The sequence below is a fragment of the Ambystoma mexicanum genome, chromosome 2q, assembly GCF_040938575.1.
Source record: "Ambystoma mexicanum isolate Mex_15411 chromosome 2q, UKY_AmexF1_1, whole genome shotgun sequence".
NCBI classification, from domain to species: Eukaryota; Metazoa; Chordata; class Amphibia; order Caudata; family Ambystomatidae; genus Ambystoma; species Ambystoma mexicanum.
In genome coordinates this window covers 1,469,165,365-1,469,181,697 of record NC_090924.1, presented here as the reverse complement: position 1 = coordinate 1,469,181,697, position 16,333 = coordinate 1,469,165,365, and the positions used below count along the sequence as shown (strand labels likewise).

The 16,333-nt window shown below is 48.6% G+C and overlaps 1 protein-coding gene across 1 annotated transcript in view; it reads right to left on the bottom strand.

Annotated features, from left to right (window-relative positions):
- CLIC2 (chloride intracellular channel 2) overlaps positions 1–16,333 on the bottom strand; it is a 503,137-nt gene that overhangs the window by 242,881 nt on the left and 243,923 nt on the right. The window lies entirely within an intron of this gene.

The window sequence follows — 16,333 nt, the reverse complement described above, 5'->3', positions numbered from 1 at the left end:
ATTAGGCCCTATGCACAATATGTTGTTCTAATTGTGCAGACTATGCTATGTAGTGTGTTTCTTATTTTGTTAATAATGTGTTTTGAACATTAGCCTGTTCTGTCCTGACCTTTCTGATTTCCTCTCCTTTGCTCTTCTATTTCCTGACTTTGATTTCAGGTCTTGTTTATTTATTTATTTAGCATCTTGTGTAAATAATGCGTGTACTGAGAATTTGTTATTACTAATTAATTATTTGCCAATAAGAATACATTTGTGAAACTCACACAAGTACCAAGTACTGAGTGCAGTGTGTTTTAGCTCTTGCATGTTTGAGAGCCAGAGGCGTTGCTAGGGGGCGGCTAAGGGGGCTATAGACCCGGTTCTTTTAGTTGTATCCCCGGATAGAATCTCAGTAGCTACAACCAGAAGGCTAGCTAGCCCCCAGTCCCGACAGTCCCAACATCAGCGTAGCCCCGGGTCCTTTTCAGGCCTAGCAACACCCCTGCATGAGAGCTAATACTAGGACATACCACCCCGTGTTCTTTATTAACACGGAGTGCCGGCTCTCCCTCCTGTAGAGAGTCTACACAAGGACACCGGACTAGGTGTAAGTCATATACACGCTGTGCAGGGTGTTCCTTGCGCAGCAGCTTTGTTAGTGAGACAGTTTACAGTGACTTTTTCCACTGGTTTACCACACAGCTCTTCCTGTTGGGACGAATCCCCTTCTTTCGCTAAGAGACTTGCAGAGGCCATCAGCCACGGTGTCCAGTCACACAACTCTTTATGTAATAGACATGACTGCACACAGCACAGAACATGGCCTTATCACAGTAATGCTGACACAGGTTTGGCGGCCGTCATCAAGGGGTGTCGCCATAATGGCGTTATGCTGGTTGGTCTAAAGTGACAAAGGAGGGAGGGAGAAGAAGAGAAAGGTGAAAGGTGATGGGAGGGAGAGACTACAAGACACAGGGATAAGACTGGGACGGGGCGTGTGGTAATGCACGGTGGTAAACTCTAGCCAGGGGTCATCAGAGAACGGGTGCAGGCGAAAGCAAGAGCCTTCAGGCATTGCAAACCTGGACATGTCTGTGACTGGGGTCTCATTGATAAGCGAGGAGGCGACACACACGCTCCTGTCAGAACTCATCATCAAAGCCAGCTCCAGGTCCTTAGGATCGGGAACCTTATTCCCTAGATCTGGACTTCCTCGCCCTAGGACTGTCCTGGCGCTGGACTGCAGCCCACTCTGATAGGCACTACCAGAAAAGCCTGCAGTTAGAAAGAGTCAGGTGTGAGGAAGCCCTGTTCCTTCTCACACTGATTAGGACGGAATATGCCAGGTATCTGCTGGGATCTGCTGGGTCCCTGCAGGCCACCGCCGAACAACCCTATTACTAATCTACCCCAGTCACCTATCGCGACACTTCTTACCCGAAGACAGTGCAAACAGGGAGACGTGGCACCCGAGGAGGAACACAGAGCCTGGAGGGTTTATTTGGTTATTTGGCCACCCATTGCCTGCCCATGGCCTTGCTAATACCTATGGCCACTCCCACCCATTCCTGCCTCCGTCCGCCCAAAAGACCCCCTCGTGGAAACTTGTGCAGCTCACTTTAATCAAGCCTTGCCATCATGCCCAGTCTTCTGAGAGGTAATGACTTCAGTGGAGCTGTAAACCCGCTAATGGTACAATAAAAACCCCATAACTAAGTCTACCTTCACCGCGCTCTGCTTGTCCTTCACTGGAGTCCTGTTAGGAACAAGTGTGGCAAAGCCAGCCGGTTTCTCTTGTGCATACATTTTCCAGGTACTAATATTAGATGACCAGGTACTACCTGCTACCGTCAACGGCCTGCTAATAACAGTAGGGTAACGCCTGGCAAGACTCTGAATCTATGTGTGTTATCAGACATGAACTGGGGCTTCTTTCAATTTATGCAATAAATTAGTGGAAAATTTGTCAACTATTTAGAAAATGTATAATGAAGGAGAACAACAATGGCTTACTGCTCATGCTGTCCAATTACCTGTTAAATTCCAATGAAATATTTGCAAAGGATTGGCGTACTTTTGCTTGTAAAATTCTAAATGGCACCAACATAACTCAAGAGCTATTAATAGTGAATCCAAATAAAGCAAAAATTAAACTTTGGAAGAATGATTGGATCAAAACAAGAACAGCATGTTTGGCAAAGCAAAAATTCAATCGAAATCCATTTGCTCACAAACTTCTTTGGCAAACCGAGAAATATTTGACTCAATCTCCAAATCCATCTCAACGCTCTGATTTTTTGAGATTTAGGTGAAATGTATGGCCCACAAAAGAATTAATGCTTAAATGGGGTAGAACCTCGAAAGAAAATCTTCAATGTCGCTTTTGTACGAAAGTCAATGAAACTTTGAAACATTTATTAGTAGAGTGTGAAGCTTTATTGTCTTTACAAATTTTTTATTTTAAACATTTGTCTGACACCAATCATGTATTGTATTCGGATGAATTATGGACAAGTATTTTTGTGGTAAATTCTAAATGCATAAGATATACCGTTGTAAAAAAATCTCAATCAACTGATGCCTAAACCCATGGACTAAATGCCAAGGTTGTGTCAAACAAGAATTAATGCATCTTTACTTTAGGCTGAATGCAATGAAAAGGTCCAGAAAATGTCGAAAATGAATAATTACATTTCATTCTAGCTTAAATGTAATAGGAAAATAATCAGAATGTTTGTCATGTATTTAATCTATGTTGGCCCATGTTCTGTAATTTTATTTGTGTCATGTTTTTAACTTCTTCTTGTATATACATGTTGAAAGGTCAGATTAAATAATTGACCAAAACAACAATAAAAAAAAATAAAAAAAATAACAGTAGGGTAACACCTGGCAAGTGCCTTTCTCATGCCTACACAAAGGCCAAGCTAGTGGCAGTGCCAATGCTTGGTTGAAACTGCATGTAAAGGGGACATTGTGACCCTTGAACTCTGAGGCTGCAGACTTGAGGCAATGACACACGTCATGTGCTGGGGTGCGGTTTCCCACCTTCTCATTTCAGGGAGAGACTGCCTGAGGTTTGGATTTGTTGGAATGTGGTTTGCCACCTTCTCATTTCGGGAGAGAATGTCTGAGGGTTGGGTTTGATGGAATGTGGCATCGCACCTCCTCATTTCAGGGAGAGGCTGCCTTAGGTTTGGTTTTGATGGAATGTGGTCTCACACCTTCTCATTTTGGGAGAGACCTGAGGGTTGGGTTTGATGGAATGTAGTCTCACACCTTCTCATTTCAGGAGAGACCTGAGGGTTGAGTTTGATAGAATGTGGTCTCACACCTTCTCATTTCGGGAGAGAATGTCTGAGGGTTGGGTTTGATGGAATGTGGTCTCACACCTTCTCATTTCAAGAGAGACGGCCTGAGGGTTGGGTTTGATGGAATGTGGTCTCACACCTTCTCATTTCGGGAGAGACCACTTGAGGGTTGGGTTTTATGGAATGTGGTCTCACACCTCTTCATTTTGGGAGAGACTGCCTGAGGGTTCGGTTTGATGGAATGTGGTCTCACACCTTCTCATTTCGGGAGAGAATGCCTGAGGTTTGGGTTTGATGGAATGTGGTCTCACACCTTCTCATTTCAAGAGAGACGGCCTGAGGGTTGGGTTTGATGGAATGTGGTCTCACACCTTCTCATTTCGGGAGAGACTGCCTGAGGGTTGGGTTTGATGGAATGTGTTCTCACACCTTCTCATTTCAGGAGAGTCTGCCTGAGGGTTGTGATTGATGGAATGTGGTCTCACACCTTCTCATTTCAGGGAGAGACTGCCTGAAGTTTGGATTTGTTGGAATGTGGTTTCCCACCTTCTCATTTCAGGAGCGAATGCTGAGGGTTGGGTTTGATGGAATGTGGTCTCACACCTTCTCATTTCAGGGAGAGACTGCCTGAGGTTTGGATGTGTTGGAATGTGGTTTCCCACCTTCTCATTTTGGGAGAGAATGCCTGAGGGTTGGGTTTGATGGAACGTGGTCTCACACCTTCTCATTTCGGGAGAGACTGCCTGAGGGTTGGGTTTGATGGGATGTGGTTGTCACATCTTCTCATTTCAGGGAGAGACTGCCTGAGGGTTGGGTTTGATGGAATGTGGTCTCACACCTTCTTATTTCAGGGAGAGACTGCCTGAGGGTTGGGTTTGATGGAATGTGGTCTCACACCTTCTCATTTCAGAGAGAGACTGCCTGAGGGTTGGGTTTGATGGAATGTGGTCTCACACCTTCTCATTTTGGGAGAGACTGCCTGAGGGTTGGGTTTGATGGAATGTGGTCAGGGAGAGACTGCCTGAGGGTTGGGTTTGATGGAATGTGGTCTTGCACCTCCTCATTTCGGGAGAGACTGCCTGAGGGTTGGGTTTGATGTAATGTGGTCGGGGAGAGACTGCCTGAGGGTTGGGTTTGATGGAATGTGGTCAGGGAGAGACTGCCTGAGGGTGGAATGTGGTCTCACACCTTCTCATTTTGGGAGAGACTGCCTGAGGGTTGGGTTTGATGGAATGTGGTCTCACACCTTCTCATTTCAGGGAGAGACTGCCTGAGGGTTGGGTTTGATGGAATGTGGTCTCACACCTTCTCATTTCAGGAGAGACTGCCTGAGGGCTGGGTTTGATGGAATGTGGTCTCACACCTTCTCATTTCGGGAGAGAATGCCTAAGGGTTGGGTTTGATGGAATGTGGTCTCATGCCTTCACATTTCGGGAGAGAATGCCTGAGGGTTGGGTTTGATGGAATGTGGTTTCCCACCTTCCCATTTCAGGAGAGAATGCCTGAGGGTTGGGTTTGATGGAATGTGGTCTCACCTCTTCATTTCAGGAAGAGACTGCCTGAGGGTTGGGTTTGATGCAATGTGGTCTCACACCTTCTAATTTCGGGAGAGACTGCCTGAGGGTTGAGTTTGATGGAATGTAGTCTAACACCTTCTCATTTCGGGAGAGAATGCCTGAGGGTTGGGTTTGATGGAATGTGGTCTCACACCTTCTCATATCGGGAGAGACTACTTGAGGGTTGGGTTTTATGGAAAGTGGTCTCACACCTCATTTTGGGAGAGACTGCCTGAGGATTCGGTTTGATGGAATCTGGCCTCACACCTTCTCATTTTGGGAGAGAATGCCTGAGGGTTGGGTTTGATGGAATGTGGTCTCACACCTTCTCATTTCAGGAGAGCCTGTCTGAGGGTTGGGTTTGATGGAATGTGGTCTCACACCTTCTCATTTCGGGAGAGACTGCCTGAGGGTTGGGTTTGATGGAATGTGGTCTCACACCTTCTCATATCGGGAGAGACTACTTGAGGGTTGGGTTTTATGGAATGTGGTCTCACACCTCATTTTGGGAGAGACTGCCTGAGGGTTCAGTTTGATGGAATCTGGTCTCACACCTTCTCATTTCGGGAGAGAATGCCTGAGGGTTGGTTTTGATGGAATGTGGTCTCACACCTTCTCATTTCAGGAGAGACTGCCTGAGGGTTGGGTTTGATGGAATGTGGTCTCACACCTTCTCATTTCGGGAGAGACTGCCTGAGGGTTGGGTTTGATGGAATGTGGTCTCACACCTTCTCATATCGGGAGAGACTACTTGAGGGTTGGGTTTTATGGAATGTGGTCTCACACCTCATTTTGGGAGAGACTGCCTGAGGGTTCGGTTTGATGGAATGTGGTCTCACACCTTCTCATTTCGGAGAGAATGCCTGAGGGTTGGGTTTGATAGAATGTGGTCTCACACCTTCTCATTTCAGGAGAGACTGCCTGAGGGTTGGTTTTGCTGGAATGTGGTCTCACACCTTCTCATTTCGGGAGAGACTGCCTGAGGGTTGGGTTTGATGGAATGTGTTCTCACACCTTCTCATTTCAGGAGAGACTGCCTGAGGTTTGGGATTGATGGAATGTGGTCTCACACCTTGTCATTTCGGGAGAGACTGCCTGAGGGTTATGTTTGATGGAATGTGGTCAGGGGGAGACTGCCTGAGGGTTGGGTTTGATGGAATGTGGTCTTGCCTCATTTCGGGAGAGACTGCCCGAGGGTTGGTTTTTATGGAATGTGGTCTCACACCTTCTCATTTCAGGGAGAGACTGCCTGAGGGTTGGGTTTGTTGAAATGTGGTCTCACACCTTCTCATTTCGGGGAGAGACTGCCTGAGGGTTGGGTTTGATGGAATGAGGTCAGGGAGAGACTGCCTGAGGGTTGGGTTTGATGGAATGTGGTCTCACACCTCCTCATTTCGGGAGAGACTGCCTGAGGGTTGGTTTTTATGGAATGTGGTCTCACACCTTCTCATTTCAGGGAGAGACTGCCTGAGGGTTGGGTTTGATGGAATGTGGTCTCACACCTTCTCATTTTGGGAGAGACTGCCTGAGGGTTGGGTTTTGTGGAATGTGGTCTCACACCTCCTTATTTCGGGAGAGACTGCCTGAGGATTGGGTTTGATGGAATGTGGTCAAGGACAGACTGCCTGAGGGTTGGGTTTGATGGAATGTGGTCAGGGAGAGACTGCCTGAGGGTGGAATGTGGCCTCACACCTTCTCATTTCGGGAGAGACTGCCTGAGGGTTGGGTTTGATGGAATGTGGTCTCACACCTTCTCATTTCAGGGAGAGACTGCCTGAGGGTTGGGTTTGATGGAATGTGGTCTCACACCTTCTCATTTCGGGAGAGACTGTCTGAGGGCTGGGTTTGTTGGAATGTGGTCTCACACCTTCTCATTTCGGGAGAGAATGCCTGAGGGTTGGGTTTGATGGAATGTGGTCTCATGCCTTCACATTTCGGGAGAGAAGGCCTGAGGGTTCGGTTTGATGGAATGCGGTTTCCCACCTTCCCATTTTGGGAGAGAATGCCTGAGGGTTGGGTTTGATGGAATGTGGTCTCACACCTTCTCATTTCAGGAAAGACTGCCTGAGGGTTGGTTTTTATGGAATGTGGTCTCACACCTTCTCATTTCAGGGAGAGACTGCCTGAGCGTTGGGTTTGATAGAATGTGGTCAGGGAGAGACTGCCTGAGGGTTGGGTTTGATGGAATGTGGTCTCACACCTCCTCATTTCGGGAGAGACTGCCTGAGGGTTGGGTTTGATGGAATGTGGTCAAGGAGAGACTGCCTGAGGGTTGGGTTTGATGGAATGTGGTCAGGGAGAGACTGCCTGAGGGTTGGGTTTGATGGAATGTGGTCTCACACCTCCTCATTTCGGGAGAGACTGCCTGAGGGTTGGGTTTGATGGAATGTGGTCTCACACCTCCTCATTTCGGGAGAGACTGCCTGAGGGTTGGGTTTGATAGAATGTGGTCTCACACCTTCTCATTTCGGGAGAGAATACCTGAGGGTTGAGTTTGATGGAATGTGGTCTCACACCTCCTCATTTCGGGAAAGACTGTCTGAGGTTTGGGTTTGATGGAATGTGGTCAAGGAGAGACTGCCTGAGGGTTGGGTTTGATGGAATGTGGTCAGGGAGACTGCCCGAGGGTAGAATGTGGCCTCACACCTTCTCATTTCAGGAGAGACTGCCTGAGGGTTGGGTTTGATGGAATGTGGTCTCAAACCTTCTCATTTCGGGAGAGACTGCCTGAGGGCTGGGTTTGATGGAATGTGGTCTCACACCTTCTCATTTCGGGAGAGAATGCCTGAGGGTTAGGTTTGATGGAATGTGGTCTCAAGCCTTCACATTTTGGGAGAGAATGCCTGAGGGTTGGGTTTGATGGAATGTGGTTTCCCACCTTCCCATTTCGGGAGAGAATGCCTGAGGGTTGGGATTGATGGAATGTGGTCTCACACCTCATTTCAGGAAGAGACTGCCTGAGGGTTGTGTTTGATGGAATGTGGTCAGGGAAAGACTGCCTGAGGGTCGGGTTTGATGGAATGTGGTCTCACACCTCCTCATTTTGGGAGAGACTGCCTGAGGGTTGGGTTTGATGGAATGTGGTCAGGGAGAGACTGCCTGAGGGTTGGGTTTGATGGAATGTGGTCTCACACCTTCTCATATCGGGAGAGACTACTTGAGGGTTGGGTTTGATGGAATGTAGTCTCACGCCTTCACATTTCGGGAAAGACTACTTGAGGGTTAGGTTTTATGGAATGTGGTTTCCCACCTTCCCATTATGGGAGAGAATGCCTGAGGGTTGGGTTTGATGGAATGTGGTCTCACACCTTTTAATTTTGGGAGAGACTGCCTGAGGGTTGGGTTTGATGGAATGTGGTCTCACACCTTCTCATTTCAGGGAGAGACTGCCTGAGGGTTGGGTTTGATGGAATGTGGTCTCACACCTTCTCATTTCGGGAGAGACTGCCTGAGGGCTGGGTTTGATGGAATGTGGTCTCACACCTTCTCATTTCGGGACAGAATACCTGAAGGTTGGGTTTGATGGAATGTGGTCTCACGCCTTCACATTTCGGGAGAGAATGCCTGAGGGTTGTGTTTGATGGAATGTGGTTTCTCACCTTCCCATTTTGGGAGAGAATGCCTGAGGGTTGGGTTTGATGGAATGTGGTCTCACACCTCCTCATTTCAGGAAGAGACTGCCTGAGGGTTGGGTTTGATGGAATGTGGTCTCACACCTTTTAATTTTGGGAGAGACTGCCTGAGGGTTGAGTTTGATGGAATGTGGTCTCACACCTTCTCATTTCGGGAAAGAATGCCTGAGGGTTGGGTTTGATGGAATGTGGTCTCACACCTTCTCATATCGGGAGAGACTGCCTGAGGGTTGGGTTTAATGGAATGTGGTCTCACACCTTCTCATATCGGGAGACTACTTGAGGGTTGGGTTTTATGGAATGTGGTCTCACACCTCATTTTGGAAGAGACTGCCTGAGAGTTCAGTTTGATGGAATGTGGTCTCACACCTTCTCATTTCGGGAGAGAATGCCTGAGGGTTGGGTTTGATGGAATGTGGTCAGGGAGAGACTGCCTGAGGGTTGGGTTTGATGGAATGTGGTCTCACACCTCCTCATTTCGGGAGAGACTGCCTGAGGGTTGGTTTTTATGGAATGTGGTCTCACACCTTCTCATTTCAGGGAGAGACTGCCTGAGGGTTGGGTTTGATGGAATGTGGTCTCACACCTTCTCATTTTGGGAGAGACTGCCTGAGGGTTGGGTTTTGTGGAATGTGGTCTCACACCTCCTTATTTCGGGAGAGACTGCCTGAGGATTGGGTTTGATGGAATGTGGTCAAGGACAGACTGCCTGAGGGTTGGGTTTGATGGAATGTGGTCAGGGAGAGACTGCCTGAGGGTGGAATGTGGCCTCACACCTTCTCATTTCGGGAGAGACTGCCTGAGGGTTGGGTTTGATGGAATGTGGTCAGGGAGACTGCCCGAGGGTAGAATGTGGCCTCACACCTTCTCATTTCAGGAGAGACTGCCTGAGGGTTGGGTTTGATGGAATGTGGTCTCAAACCTTCTCATTTCGGGAGAGACTGCCTGAGGGCTGGGTTTGATGGAATGTGGTCTCACACCTTCTCATTTCGGGAGAGAATGCCTGAGGGTTAGGTTTGATGGAATGTGGTCTCAAGCCTTCACATTTTGGGAGAGAATGCCTGAGGGTTGGGTTTGATGGAATGTGGTTTCCCACCTTCCCATTTCGGGAGAGAATGCCTGAGGGTTGGGATTGATGGAATGTGGTCTCACACCTCATTTCAGGAAGAGACTGCCTGAGGGTTGTGTTTGATGGAATGTGGTCAGGGAAAGACTGCCTGAGGGTCGGGTTTGATGGAATGTGGTCTCACACCTCCTCATTTTGGGAGAGACTGCCTGAGGGTTGGGTTTGATGGAATGTGGTCAGGGAGAGACTGCCTGAGGGTTGAGTTTGATGGAATGTGGTCTCACACCTTCTCATATCGGGAGAGACTACTTGAGGGTTGGGTTTGATGGAATGTAGTCTCACGCCTTCACATTTCGGGAAAGACTACTTGAGGGTTAGGTTTTATGGAATGTGGTTTCCCACCTTCCCATTATGGGAGAGAATGCCTGAGGGTTGGGTTTGATGGAATGTGGTCTCACACCTTTTAATTTTGGGAGAGACTGCCTGAGGGTTGGGTTTGATGGAATGTGGTCTCACACCTTCTCATTTCAGGGAGAGACTGCCTGAGGGTTGGGTTTGATGGAATGTGGTCTCACACCTTCTCATTTCGGGAGAGACTGCCTGAGGGCTGGGTTTGATGGAATGTGGTCTCACACCTTCTCATTTCGGGACAGAATGCCTGAAGGTTGGGTTTGATGGAATGTGGTCTCACGCCTTCACATTTCGGGAGAGAATGCCTGAGGGTTGTGTTTGATGGAATGTGGTTTCTCACCTTCCCATTTTGGGAGAGAATGCCTGAGGGTTGGGTTTGATGGAATGTGGTCTCACACCTCCTCATTTCAGGAAGAGACTGCCTGAGGGTTGGGTTTGATGGAATGTGGTCTCACACCTTTTAATTTTGGGAGAGACTGCCTGAGGGTTGAGTTTTATGGAATGTGGTCTCACACCTTCTCATTTCGGGAAAGAATGCCTGAGGGTTGGGTTTGATGGAATGTGGTCTCACACCTTCTCATATCGGGAGAGACTGCCTGAGGGTTGGGTTTAATGGAATGTGGTCTCACACCTTCTCATATCGGGAGACTACTTGAGGGTTGGGTTTTATGGAATGTGGTCTCACACCTCATTTTGGAAGAGACTGCCTGAGAGTTCAGTTTGATGGAATGTGGTCTCACACCTTCTCATTTCGGGAGAGAATGCCTGAGGGTTGGGTTTGATGGAATGTGGTCTCACACCTTTTAATTTTGGGAGAGACTGCCTGAGGGTTGGGTTTGATGGAATGTGGTCTCACACCTTCTCATTTTGGGAGAGAATGCCTGAAGGTTGGGTTTGATGGAATGTGGTCTCACGCCTTCACATTTCGGGAGAGAATGCCTGAGGGTTGGGTTTGATAGAATGTGGTTTCCCACCTTCCCATTTCGGGAGAGAATGCCTGAGGGTTGGGTTTGATGGAATGTGGTCTCACACCTCCTCATTTCAGGAAGAGACTGCCTGAGGGTTGGGTTTGATGGATTGTGGTCAGGGAGAGACTGCCTGAGGATTGGGTTTGATGGAATGTGGTCTCACACCTCGTCATTTTGGGAGAGACTGCCTGAGGGTTGGGTTTGATGGAATGTGGTCAGGGAGAGACTGCCTGAGGGTTGGGTTTGATGGAATGTGGTCAGGGAGAGACTGCCTGGGGTGGAATGTGGCCTCACACCTTCTCATTTCGGGAGAGACTGCCTGAGGGTTGGGTTTGATGGAATGTGGTCTCACACCTTCTCATTTCAGGGAGAGACTGCCTGAGGGTTGGGTTTAATGGAATGTGGTCTCACACCTTCTCATTTCGGGAGAGACTGCCTGAGGGCTGGGTTTGATGGAATGTGGTCTCACACCTTCTCATTTTGGGAGAGAATGCCTGAAGGTTGGGTTTGATGGAATGTGGTCTCACGCCTTCACATTTCGGGAGAGAATGCCTGAGGGTTGGGTTTGATGGAATGTGGTTTCCCACCTTCCCATTTTGGGAGAGAATGCCTGAGGGTTGGGTTTGATGGAATGTGGTCTCACACCTCCTCATTTCAGGAAGAGACTGCCTGAGGGTTGGGTTTGATGGAATGTGGTCTCACACCTTTTAATTTTGGGAGAGACTGCCTGAGGGTTGAGTTTGATGAATGTGGTCTCACACCTTCTCATTTCGGGAAAGAATGCCTGAGGGTTGGGTTTGATGGAATGTGGTCTCACGCCTTCACATTTCGGGAGAGAATGCCTGAGGGTTGGGTTTGATGGAATGTGGTTTCCCACCTTCCCATTTTGGGAGAGAATGCCTGAGGGTTGGGTTTGATGGAATGTGGTCTCACACCTCCTCATTTCAGGAAGAGACTGCCTGAGGGTTGGGTTTGATGGAATGTGGTCTCACATCTTCTCATTTCAGTAGAGACTGCCTGAGGGTTGGGTTTGATGGAATGTGGTCTCATACCTTCACATTTCAGGAGACTGCCTGAGGGTTGGGTTTAATGGAATGTGGTATCACACCTTCTCATATCGGGAGAGACTACTTGAGGGTTGGGTTTTATGGAATGTGGTCTCACACCTCATTTTGGAAGAGACTGCCTGAGGGTTCAGTTTGATGGAATGTGGTCTCACACCTTCTCATTTCGGGAAAGAATGCCTGAGGGTTGGGTTTTATAGAATGTGGTCTCACACCTTCTCATTTCGGGAGAGGCTGCCTGAGGGTTGGGTTTGATGGAATGTGTTCTCACACCTTCTCATTTCAGGAGAGACTGCCTGAGGGTTGGGATTGATGGAATGTGGTCTCACACCTTCTCATTTCAGGGAGAGACTGCCTGAGGTTTGGATTTGTTGGAATGTGGTTTCCCACCTTCTCATTTCAGGAGAGAATACTGAGGGTTGGGTTTGATGGAATGTGGCCTCACACCTTCTCATTTCAGGGAGAGACTGCCTGAGGTTTGAATTTGTTGGAATGTGGTTTCCCACCTTCTCATTTCGGGAGAGAATGCCTGAGTGTTGGGTTTGATGGAATGTGGTCAGGGAGAGACTGCCTGAGGGTCGGGTTTGATGGAATGTGGTCTCACACCTCCTCATTTTGGGAGAGACAGCCTGAGGGTTGGGTTTGATGGAATGTGGTCAGGGAGAGACTGCCTGAGGGTTGGGTTTGATGGAATGTGGTCTCACACCTTCTCATATCGGGAGAGACTACTTGAGGGTTGGGTTTGATGGAATGTGGTCTCACGCCTTAACATTTCGGGAGAGACTACTTGAGGGTTGGGTTTATGGAATGTGGTTTCAAACCTTCCCATTTTGGGAGAGAATGCCTGAGGGTTGGGTTTGATGGAATGTGGTCTCACACCTCCTCATTTCAGGAAGAGACTGCCTGAGGGTTGGGTTTGATGGAATGTGATCTCACACCTTTTAATTTTGGGAAAGACTGCCTGAGGGTTGGGTTTGATGGAATGTGGTCTCGCACCTTCTCATTTCAGGGAGAGACTGCCTGAGGGTTGGGTTTGATGGAATGTGGTCTCACACCTTCTCATTTCGGGAGAGACTGCCTGAGGGCTGGGTTTGATGGAATGTGGTCTCACACCTTCTCATTTCGGGAGAGAATGCCTGAAGGTTGGGTTTGTTGGAATGTGGTCTCACGCCTTCACATTTCGGGAGAGAATGCCTGAGGGGTGGGTTTGATGGAATGTGGTTTCCCACCTTCCCATTTTGGTAGAGAATGCCTGAGGGTTGGGTTTGATGGAATGTGGTCTCACACCTCCTCATTTCAGGAAGAGACTGCCTGAGGGTTGGGTTTGATGGAATGTGGTCTCACACCTTTTAATTTTGGGAGAGACTGCCTGAGGGTTGAGTTTGATGGAATGTGGTCTCACACCTTCTCATTTCGGGAAAGAATGCCTGAGGGTTGGGTTTGATGGAATGTGGTCTCACACCTTCTCATATCGGGAGAGACTGCCTGAGGGTTGGGTTTAATGGAATGTGGTCTCACACCTTCTCATATCGGGAGACTACTTGAGAGTTGGGTTTTATGGAATGTGGTCTCACACCTCATTTTGGAAGAGACTGCCTGAGGGTTCAGTTTGATGGAATGTGGTCTCACACCTTCTCATTTCGGGAGAGAATGCCTGAGGGTTGGGTTTGATGGATTGTGGTCAGGGAGAGACTGCCTGAGGATTGGGTTTGATGGAATGTGGCCTCACACCTCGTCATTTTGGGAGAGACTGCCTGAGGGTTGGGTTTGATAGAATGTGGTCAGGGAGAGACTGCCTGAGGGTTGGGTTTGATGGAATGTGGTCAGGGAGAGACTGCCTGAGGGTGGACCTTCTCATTTCGGGAGAGACTGCCTGAGGGTTGGGTTTGATGGAATGTGGTCTCACACCTTCTCATTTCAGTGAGAGACTGCCTGAGGGTTGGGTTTAATGGAATGTGGTCTCACACCTTCTCATTTTGGGAAAGACTGCCTGAGGGTTGGGTTTGATGGAATGTGGTCTCGCACCTTCTCATTTCAGGGAGAGACTGCCTGAGGGTTGGGTTTGATGGAATGTGGTCTCACACCTTCTCATTTCGGGAGAGACTGCCTGAGGGCTGGGTTTGATGGAATGTGGTCTCACACCTTCTCATTTCGGGAGAGAATGCCTGAAGGTTGGGTTTGTTGGAATGTGGTCTCACGCCTTCACATTTCGGGAGAGAATGCCTGAGGGTTGGGTTTGATGGAATGTGGTTTCCCACCTTCCCATTTTGGTAGAGAATGCCTGAGGGTTGGGTTTGATGGAATGTGGTCTCACACCTCCTCATTTCAGGAAGAGACTGCCTGAGGGTTGGGTTTGATGGAATGTGGTCTCACACCTTTTAATTTTGGGAGAGACTGCCTGAGGGTTGAGTTTGATGGAATGTGGTCTCACACCTTCTCATTTCGGGAAAGAATGCCTGAGGGTTGGGTTTGATGGAATGTGGTCTCACACCTTCTCATATCGGGAGAGACTGCCTGAGGGTTGGGTTTAATGGAATGTGGTCTCACACCTTCTCATATCGGGAGACTACTTGAGAGTTGGGTTTTATGGAATGTGGTCTCACACCTCATTTTGGAAGAGACTGCCTGAGGGTTCAGTTTGATGGAATGTGGTCTCACACCTTCTCATTTCGGGAGAGAATGCCTGAGGGTTGGGTTTGATGGATTGTGGTCAGGGAGAGACTGCCTGAGGATTGGGTTTGATGGAATGTGGTCTCACACCTCGTCATTTTGGGAGAGACTGCCTGAGGGTTGGGTTTGATAGAATGTGGTCAGGGAGAGACTGCCTGAGGGTTGGGTTTGATGGAATGTGGTCAGGGAGAGACTGCCTGAGGGTGGACCTTCTCATTTCGGGAGAGACTGCCTGAGGGTTGGGTTTGATGGAATGTGGTCTCACACCTTCTCATTTCAGGGAGAGACTGCCTGAGGGTTGGGTTTAATGGAATGTGGTCTCACACCTCATTTCGGGAGAGACTGCCTGAGGGCTGGGTTTGATGGAATGTGGTCTCACACCTTCTCATTTCGGGAGAGAATGCCTGAAGGTTGGGTTTGATGGAATGTGGTCTCACGCCTTCACATTTCGGGAGAGAATGCCTGAGGGTTGGGTTTGATGGAATGTGGTTTCCCACCTTCCCATTTTGGGAGAGAATGCCTGAGGGTTGGGTTTGATGGAATGTGGTCTCACACCTCCTCATTTCAGGAAGAGACTGCCTGAGGGTTGGGTTTGATGGAATGTGGTCTCACACCTTTTAATTTTGGGAGAGACTGCCTGAGGGTTGAGTTTGATGAATGTGGTCTCACACCTTCTCATTTCGGGAAAGAATGCCTGAGGGTTGGGTTTGATGGAATGTGGTCTCACTGAGGGTTGGGTTTGATGGAATGTGGTTTCCCACCTTCCCATTTTGGGAGAGAATGCCTGAGGGTTGGTTTGATGGAATGTGGTCTCACACCTCCTCATTTCAGGAAGAGACTGCCTGAGGGTTGGGTTTGATGGAATGTGGTCTCACACCTTCTCATTTCAGTAGAGACTGCCTGAGGGTTGGGTTTGATGGAATGTGGTCTCATACCTTCACATTTCAGGAGAGACTGCCTGAGGGTTGGGTTTAATGGAATGTGGTCTCACACCTTCTCATATCGGGAGAGACTACTTGAGGGTTGGGTTTTATGGAATGTGGTCTTACACTTCATTTTGGAAGAGACTGCCTGAGGGTTCAGTTTGATGGAATGTGGTCTCACACCTTCTCATTTCGGGAGAGAATGCCTGAGGGTTGGGTTTGATGGAATGTGGTCTCAGACCTCCTCATTTCAGGGGGAGACTGCCTGAGGGTTGGTTTTAATGGAATGTGGTCTTGCACCTTCTGACTACGGGAGAGACTGCCTGAGGGTTGGCTTTGATGTAATGTGGCCTCACACCTCATTTCGGGAGAGACTGCCTGAGGGTTGGGTTTGATGGAATCTGGTCTCACACCTTCTCATTTAATGGAGAGACTGCCTGAGGGTTGGGTTATTTGGAATGTGGTTTCCCACCATCCCATTTTGGGAGAGAATGCCTGAGGGTTGGGTTTGATGGAATGTGGTCTCACACCTCCTCATTTCAGGAGAGACTGTCTGAGGGTTGGGTTTGATGGAATGTGGTCTTACACCTTCTCATTTTGGGAGAGAATGCCTGAGGGTTGGGTTTGATGGAATGTGGTTTCCCACCTCCTCATTTCAGGGAGTGACTGCCTGGGGTTTGGGTTTTATGGAATGTGGTCTCACACCTCCTCATTTCAGGGAGAGACTGCCTGAGGGTTGGGTTTGATGGA